This window comes from Aotus nancymaae, unplaced genomic scaffold (genome assembly GCF_030222135.1).
Source record: "Aotus nancymaae isolate 86718 unplaced genomic scaffold, 86718_ANA_hifiasm-v0.15.2.pri h1tg000039l, whole genome shotgun sequence".
NCBI lineage: Eukaryota > Metazoa > Chordata > Mammalia > Primates > Aotidae > Aotus > Aotus nancymaae.
Window position 1 is genome coordinate 305 of NW_026988453.1, and position 7196 is coordinate 7500.

Sequence of the window (7196 nt, forward strand, 5' to 3'; positions counted from 1 at the left end):
GTTGGTGATATTCACCTATGTAAACTCAAGCCTAGAAGATCAGTACAGTCCTTATATATTCACTACTTAATAACATACGAGAAAAACACTTTTCATTTGATATATAAGAACTTTGTATGAACAGCTAGAAATATATATGTACATCGCAAATCCCAAATGAAACCCAACTTAATACAAAGTGAACTATAGGGATGACACAAAAATGGGTAGATATCAGAATTCAGCTAAGTTTACAGTTGTGCCTTATATCTTTTTTAAATTTTGCTTTTGAGACGGAGTCTTGCTCTGTTGCCCAGGCTGGAGCGCAGTGGTGCGATCTTGTCTCACTGCAACCTCTGCTTCCTGGGTTCAAGCGATTCTTGTGCCTCAGCCTCCCCAGTAGCTGGGATTACAGGAGTTGTGCCACCATGCCCGGCTAATCTTTGTATTTTAGTAGAGACGAGGTTTTGCCATGTTGGCCAGACCGGTCTCAAACTCCTAGGCTCAAGCAATCTCAAACTCCTAGGCTCAAGCAATCCACCCACCTCAGCCTCCCAAAGTGCTGGGATGACAGGCGTGAGCCACCGCGCCCAGCTGACAAATACATACAGGCATTCTGATGGGAACTGGTGTATGTATGAAAGTAACAGATGATCGAGTTTCTTTGGTGTCTAAAACAGAGCAAGCTCAAGATGTAAAGAAGATTGAGAAATTCCACAGTCAACTAATGCGACTGATGGTGGCCAAGGAATCCCGCAATGTTACCATGGAAACTAACTGAGTGAATGGTTTGAAACGAAGACTTTGTCATGTACTTAGGAAGTAAATATCTTTTGCAGTCGAGAAAGTGTTGGGACGGAAAATACTCTATGTCACCAAGTGGACTATTCAGAAGCTTAGAGGTCATTTTTTTGTAATTTTCTTTTGAATGTTTGGTTTAGAGAGCTAGGAATGCGAATGTTTTCAGTCAGAAAGCCTGTATTTACTTTTGGAAACTGAACAAGCCATGCGTCTGTCTCGGGAACTTTGCAGATTACTTGATGTTAGGTAAAACGCATAATTGTTTCTTTGGCGGATTCGTATCAGTAACTTGAAAATGGGATATTAAGAAGAGCCAATGCTTCGTTAAATTTAGTTCGTCTGCCTTTAAAAGAACATGAAATGTGACCATTTTGTTGGATGGATCGGGGTATTTCTTTTGGAGCATAAAATGTATGCTGTCGATGACCAATAAATATAGAATATGGTAATCGGAATTACCTCCGGACCACAGTATGCATTGTTACGAACACCGTGCACCTGATTATGTATAGTAGTGTAGCCTCAATTATCTCTACAAGTCATTGACTAACCAGTATGCTTTGCCTTCTTTCCAGATTTAAACTACCTGTTATTATAGGGGACCGGTAGCATCAGCTTGTGGAGCAGTGGCTTTGAATCTAGTTTTCAGTGATCAGAAGCAGCAGTTATTTGAGTGCGTGAATGGAATGATGATCAGTATAAATGTACCGAAACCACCATGTTACAGAAATTTTTTCCTTCCTTCTTTCTTTCTTTCTTTCTTTCTTTCTTTTTTCTTTTTCTTTTTTTTTTTTTTGAGACAGAGTTTCGCTCTTGTTACCTAGGCTGGAGTGCAATGGCACGATCTCGGCTCACCGCAACCTCCGCCTCCCGGGTTCAAGCAATTCTCCTGCCTCAGCCTCCAGAGTAGCTGGGACTACAGGCGCGCGCCACCACGCCCAGCTAATTTTTGTATTTTTAGTAGAGATGGGGTTTCACCATGTTGACCAGGATGGTCTGGTCCGGATCTCTCGACCTCATGATCCACCCGCCTCGGCCTCCCAAAATGATGGGATTATAGGCGTGAGCCACCACGCCCGGCCTACAGAAATTTTTACTACGTATTTTTCATCTGTAGTTTCTCAGAAGGGCTATAGATGATTCGAACTGTCAAATCCTCGCATGCTTCTGTGACACCCCTGTCCGTCTTCTCCCTTTCTTTAACCAAAGCGTTAGGTGAGACTGTCACAACCGTTATGTTTTCCATTAAACCGGAAGTGTGATATTATTTGACACTTATGCTTGTATCCTAAATTTCACCAACCAAACGTCATGTTCACATGTTGATTCCTCGGGAATGAAATGAAGGTACTATATACCTTGAAATATATTTTGTAGAAACTTGTCATGTTGAGCAACATCTTAGCATGGTAAGTAAGTTCCCTTAGCTATATAAACTTGTGCATGTTTCAGAGACAGTAAATAAAATACTACAAAAAAGAAGGAGAAGGAGAAGAAGAAAGGAGTAGAAAAGAAGAAGAAGAAGAAGAAGAAGAAGAAGAAGAAGAAGAAGAAGAAGAAGAAGAAGAAGAAGAAGAAGAAAGAAGGAGAAGAAAAAGAAAAAGAAGAATAAGAAGAAGCAGAAGCAGAAGACCTTATTGTTGTACCCGAGCGAGTCAAAGAATGCAGCACACTCTGAGATTGAATTATGAGTCCTTTATTATGCCAGCGACCGAGAGGTGGCTGACGCACAAAATTCTCTCGGCCGGCCCCTAAGAAAATGTTAGGTGGTCTTTTATACCCTAGTTTTAAAAGGGAGGGGGAACGTAGCTGAAGCAAATTTTTCACAAAAGCAGAGTAAGCAAAAAGTTAAAAGTTAACCTAGTACATGAGAAATAAAACAGTGCCAGGTGCGAGGGGTACAGTTGTCACAAAAGACATACAACTTACATAGGTAACGGGGGCTCTGGGCACTGGACAGCAGCTGCCTGCATTCCCAGGCTCTGTTGGTACCACTTAAGTCGGCCTCTTATCAACAAATGCATTCCTGGGGGTGCCCAGTGTCAGCCCGCCCCAGCTGCTACGTACTCTGGTTCCGTACTGAATGGTGGGAAAACAACTAAAATGTAGAAGCTAAGATGGAGTCTGTCCAGCTCAGGAAGCTAACATAAAGCCTGAACAGCTTTTAGTCTGAGAAGGAGAGAGTTAGTTTTAACTGGCAAAAAGCAGGTTATCACACTATGAAGTACAGTTTACATTAACCCGCTGTCACCATACGTCGAGAAATCCACAAAAGCGCTAGTGAACAACAGGAGAAAAACAGCAGCTAACACGTCCTGGGGAAAAGATACGCCTTCCTAGAATTCCGTGCCAAGGCATCGCCTCCGGTAATCTTAAGGGAGCAAAGTATTACTTTTTAGACAGCGTTTCTATTTTGGGCAAATACTACTACGGCCCAGAGTGGCGCCATGATGCCCTTCCCGTTTTGCAAATTTGCTGGTCCAAGGAAGGAGAAAATAAGACATCATGATAAAAGGTGATTGAGACCCAGCCAAGATGAAGCTTTCCCAGGGAGGGAGGGAAGGAGGGAGGGAGGGAGGGAGGGAGGGAGGGAGGGAGGGAGGGAGGAGGGCCTGAGGCGTGAAGGGGTGAAAAAACGCCACCACTACAGTCCAGTCCGCCCACCCGCTTGCCCACGGGGGCCAAAGTCTGTGCCATCGCCCCCCGCTGCCTCTGGGGAAGTGGGACCGTGCCCCAGCCCCAGCCCCCATCTTCAAAAACAGTGGCCACCGAGTGAGGTGAGGCCTGGCGATCACCCATGCAAATGTCAACCGGCAAAGGGTGGGCGGAGGGGAGAGAAGATGGAGGCCCACCCGCCTGGCTCCAGAACGTTTCCACGCAGGGTGGCGGGAGGTGCGGTGTCGGGGGGAACCCACCTCACAAACTCACGGAATTGGAGTAAAGGGGCGGGGGGGAGGGGCTTAAAAAAAATAAACCAACTCCTCATAAAGCCCAAGGAGAAGAGTCTATGCATGCGCATGAAAGACACCAACAAACAAAGAAACACAAAGTACTGATAAAAGAACCATAGGGCCCCCACCAGGGTGGAGGTTCCCAAGGCAACGAGGGAGAGAGGGAGGGGCCTCCAGATGGGAGGAAGAGAAACCGGTTGCCCCAGGCTCTGTGAAGTCGTCAGGCAGACCTCCCTCCGCGCCACCTCGATTTTCCATTACAGTGGCCGCTAGGTGATGCGCGAAGACATTTATATAAAAGTGTCAGTGTTTTTATGCTTCACTAAATGATAAGGCCTATGTTCAAACATCATCATCTGCCTCACTCATTATTTCTCTTTCTCAGTGCCTGAACACACCCAATAGCAAGCACCAGGTAGAGGCTAAGACCCACAAAAATGGAAGCATCCTTCAAGTTTATAGGACATTTAACCATACTAAGCCCACTGTCAAAAACAATGTAAATTATACTCCTCCTGCAAAAGGCCAACTTATATGGCAAATATGTAAAAACCCTGGCATACAGGAAAAAATGAATACATGACAGTCTAATACATTATCCCGCTTTGTAGATAGACTTATCATTCCACTAAGTATTAACTATAGTTCCAAGCACTGAATCTGCTTAATAACCAAAATGTAAAGACCTTACCTTGTGGTTTGTAATGTCTCATTAACAGAAATGTGAACTTTGATAACAGTTTAACTAAAATATTTCTTTATTTCAAGCTATCAGATGACATTGACATATTTGCATTTTCTATCTGTGTATACGTAATGACTTTCTTCAAGGCTTCAAGATCAGGATTGTCTTATGCCTTTGCATCACGGACCTAAGAGACCCCAATTATTTGAAGATGGGATGGGGACAAAATGTGGGTCCCCGTAGTCCCTACTCTGTGCAGCATCCATTAGATGACCACCGTACATATCACCAAAGTAATGACAGTAAGTCCTAAATCCAAAGTGCAACTTTAATACTGCAATTCCAAAAAAAATAAAGCTGTATACAACTCTTGGAATAACTCACCCAAATAAATAGCTTTATAACAGACAGACAGACAGACAGACAGACACACACACACACACACACACACACACACACACACAAAAGACCTAGCTAGATGCTTGCAGATGTCAGCACGGAAAAGAAGGGAATCTTGGATCGCTCTGGGTCGGGGTGGAGGTTGGTGGGGGGAGCGGCTCAGGCACGCCGCATCACCAGCCTCTCCCCGATCCCTCTCCCTCTCGGGCCAGGTCGTTTCTGGGCCCACCCAGGGAATCCTCTCAGGTGGTGCCCACCTGCAACTAGTCGACCAGAGCCCCCAGGGGACACAGCCTAGGCACCCGCCCATGGGTTCATATGGAACTTCAATTCCCCTAGACAACAGGAAGAGGAGACCAGGGGCGGGGGCGTGTGGACGGAGGGAGGCTAGGGGTGGAGATGGGACCCATCTAAGATGGAAGTCCAGTCCATAGCGTTTCCGAGTGGGCGCCAGACCCACCACCTCAGAGTGGCAATACCTGTCACAGGGAAACGAAGGTCCGTGAAATCCACGCTCCCGGAGACAGCGTGGATTTCACGGGGAGAAGAAGACAGCTTGCAGCACGCTACCTCCTGTCCCGGGGTCAAGTTTTCACTCCCAAATTTCGCATTTCTTCCCCCCCTCAACAAAGTTCCGCTCTCGTTGCCCAGGCTGGAGAGCAGTGGCACGATCTCGGCTCGCCGAAACCTCCGCCTCCCGGGTTCCAGCGATTCTCCTGCCTCAGCCTCCCGAGTGGCTTGGGATGACAGGCACGTACCTGTATAATCTCAGCAACTCGGGAGGCTGAGGCAGGGGAATCGCTGGAACCCGGGAGGTGGAGGTTGCAGTGAGCCCAGGCTGTAGCGTAGCGTGGTGCAATCTCAGTCGACCGCCACCTCCGCCTCTCGGGTTCAAGCGATTCTTCTGCCTCAGCGTCCCGAGTAGCCGAGACTACAGGCGCACGCCACCACGGCCAGCTAATTTTTGTATTTTTAGTAGAGACGGGGTTTCACCACGTCGGCCGGGATGGTCTCGATCTCTCAAGCCCGTGATCTGCCCGTTCCATCCATGCTCACGCCTGTCATCGCAGCAGTCTGAAAGGCCGACGTGGGAGGATGGCCGGAGCGCCAAAGTTTGAGATCATCTCGAGCCGTCAGTCGACACCACCTCCGCCTGTATAAATTGATCATCATCATCATCATCATCATCAGCAGCAGCAGCAGCAGCAGCAGCAGCAGCAGCATCGTCAAAATTTAAAAAGGAATATATGTGTCCAGAGTGCGGGCCACAAAGCGAGACCACGTGCCGATGTCTTGGTCCAAAGCGTTGAGGCTGGAGTGACCCTGGGCTACAGAGCGAGACCCTGCCTTTAAAGAGAGACAGACGGGGGCGAGGGGGGGTGGCCGATGTGGGGAAGGGGGGGGAGAGAGAGAGAGAGAGAGAGGGGGGGAGAGAGAGAGAGAGAGAGAGAGAGAGAGAGAGAGAGAGATGCGAGCCTGCCTCGATGGAAAGAAAAATGTGAGCCTTCCCCCAAATAAATAAAATAAAATAACTAATTAAATAAATGCATGCATGCACGCACGCATGCGTGCGAGGGAGCCTGCCTCTAAATAAATCGATTGATAGATAAATAAACAAATAGCCGGGCACAGTGGCTCAGGCCTGTAATCCCCCAGCGCTTTGGGAGGCTGAGGCGGGTGGATCACCTGAGGTCAGAACATCGAGACCAGCCTGGCCAACATGGTGAAACCCTGTCTCTATTTAAAAGTAAATAAATAAATTAAAAAAAAATGAATGAATGAATGAATGAATGAATGAATGAATGAATGAATAATAAAAGCGAGCCTGCCTCTATATAATTAGATAAATAAACGCAAGCCTGCCCCCAAATAAGTGAGTGAATGAATGAATGAATGCCTGTAGAGAAATACTCGAGACCCCGCCTCTAACTAAATTAACGAACGGACGAAGACATGACAAACGTAAGAATGACATGGAAGAGTTAAGAAGCCATAAGAAGAGCCAGGTGCGGTGGCTCACACCTGTGGATTCCCAGCACTTTGGGAGGCCGAGGCGGGCGGATCATGAGGTCAAGAGATCGAGACCATCCCGGCCCTGGTGAAACGCCATCTCTACAAAAAATACAAAAGTTAGCCGGGCGTGGTGGCACACGCCTGTGGTCCCAGCTACTCGGGAGCCTGAGGCAGAAGAATCGCTTGACTCCAGGAGGTGGAGGTTGCGGTGAGCCGAGACCACGCCAGTGCACTCCAGCCTGGCAAGAGAGCAAGAGTCCGTCTCAAAAAAAAAAAAAAAAAAAAAAAGGAAAAAAAAAAAGAAACCGTAAGAAGAAACAACCAAGAGGATGTGAGCGAAGAGTGGTAATTAAAATAAGTATCAAAGT

The 7196-nt window shown here is 47.0% G+C and overlaps 1 long non-coding RNA gene across 1 annotated transcript in view; it reads right to left on the reverse strand.

The window, feature by feature from the left end:
• Positions 1-5023: 5023 nt before the first annotated feature.
• The window catches only part of LOC135268210 (uncharacterized), a 24767-nt gene continuing 22594 nt past the window's right edge, over positions 5024-7196 (reverse strand). The window contains exon 3 of the long non-coding RNA XR_010336480.1: positions 5024-5968. This is a non-coding gene — a long non-coding RNA (uncharacterized LOC135268210). The remainder of the gene's footprint in view (positions 5969-7196) is intronic.